The sequence below is a fragment of the Olea europaea genome, unplaced genomic scaffold (genome assembly GCF_002742605.1).
Source record: "Olea europaea var. sylvestris unplaced genomic scaffold, O_europaea_v1 scaffold18746, whole genome shotgun sequence".
In the NCBI taxonomy this organism is placed as follows: Eukaryota; Viridiplantae; Streptophyta; class Magnoliopsida; order Lamiales; family Oleaceae; genus Olea; species Olea europaea.
Window position 1 is genome coordinate 250 of NW_019236541.1, and position 1,851 is coordinate 2,100.

The following is a 1,851-nucleotide window of genomic DNA, read 5'->3' on the forward strand; positions in this document are numbered from 1 at the left end:
CCCATGTTTAAGTCCCATTTTTTTGAATAGATTATGTAAAAAATGATTTTAAGGAGAATGTACAATTAAAAAGCAGAGAAAATTTTTGAGTTTACGTAAAAATTATTTTATTGGGAAAATGTGTGGTTGAAAATAAGTTTACGAAAAAATGAGTTTTAAAGAATGTAGCTCAAACATGGGCTAAATTTCATAGATCAACAGTATTTTCTTTCTCATAAAGAAAAAATGAGTTTTAAAGAATGTAGCTCAAACATGGGTTAAATTTCATAGATCAACAGTATTTTCTTTCTCACTGCTCTGATAAGAAAAATGTATTAAAGCTATATAAAAGGAAAAGCAACAAGTAAATAAAGATGGCAGGAATCATCCAAATGTTGCAATATCCAATGATTAGTTCAACTCGTCACTCATCAGCATTCCCAGGAACTCAGCTTGGACACTTATCACACTAATAAACATCGTCCAAATACTTGGATACCACACACCTTGACAAAAATTTAAGTGAATCACCATACCCAGAAAAGAACATGCTATTTATCCAAGATCAAGCAAACTTGAGAAAACATCTTTGCAAGTTTGTTCAACCTTGTTTTTTTTTTTTTTTTTTTTAAATGACTGAAAACAGAAATGTAGAAAAAAGACAAAAAACAAAAAACAAAAAAAAATCCAGGAGAATAAATCTGTCCGCATTCAATATCCACTTGTGAATTTCTAATAAGTAGGAAATAAAATCCTTACAATGAACAGATTGAGACTAAACCATGTATAATAACTGTATCAATGTCTTAGTTTTCTGAACTTGTTCAATTAGAAGCTTCATCAGGGGATATAGATTTTCATTTTTAAAAAAAAAATGTATATTAATCTAAACTTCATTCAACGAATGTTATTCCTGGAATGCCATCTACTCTTCAGCTGCATCAGAATTTTGTGAAATAAAAGTTGATCAAAATGAATAATAGAATTAGAATGTCATTTGTTGATAATAAACAAAGGGTGAGAAACAGATTTATGCTTGGGTACTATGTAATTTAAAATTAAATAGAAGTCTTACACCTAGTCTGATTGTGAAGAGGTGTAGAACAGTGCATTATAGTTTGGCTTTACACGCTTCCCAAAAAAAAAAGGTCTTACATTATGTAATCAAGATGGGGAGTTCCTTCCAAAGGATTCAAAAAGTTGGAAAGAAATGAGATGCCGAAAATTGTGTTCTAAAAGTAACAGGGGCGAAACTTCCCTGTCATTATTATGTCAACTTTCATAGATCACCTTATCACATAGGCACATATTCAACCAATTATAAAAATTGAAACACAATAACAACCGCTGCAAACTTACGCTTGAATTGCCCTCAACTCTATCTTCAGCATTTGCTGTCAGTTCAGCATCTGGCCTATCTGCACAAGAAAAAGGAAATAAATCTAACAGATAAAAAGATAAGGAGAGCAGAGAAGATTTTAGTGAAGAATATAAACATAAATGAACTGTTAACTGATGTAGAACACAGTCTAGCTAATAGAAAATAGTAGAATTTGCACAAAAAGATGGCTTCTGGCATATCATTTTATCAAAATAGAGAAGTAACTGTAGCCCATACTATTCAAAATTTTAATACCTGAATTCTATATATTCCAAATTATCATATAAAATAAACTCAATGAGTTCATTGATCTATATAATTACTTTCTAGTAAGAAAACAGAAACTTGGCTTCAGGGTCCCATTTTGCTGTTCTTACCCATTTTAATTTTAACTGTTCATAATTTCAGTTTTACCAAGATACTCTCATATTTGCCATGAATCTGTTGCTACTCCAGATATAGCAGATACACAGCCAGATTAGGGATGCATG

The 1,851-nt window shown here is 30.8% G+C and overlaps 1 long non-coding RNA gene across 1 annotated transcript; it reads right to left on the reverse strand.

Moving 5' to 3' along the window:
- Nucleotides 1–849: 849 nt before the first annotated feature.
- On the reverse strand, nt 850–1,792 carry LOC111378824. The gene is made up of 2 exons (XR_002699915.1): nt 1,339–1,792; nt 850–915 (listed from the first exon to the last, which is right to left on the reverse strand). It is a non-coding gene; the product is annotated as an uncharacterized LOC111378824 (long non-coding RNA).
- Between the last annotated feature and the right edge of the window lie 59 nt (nt 1,793–1,851).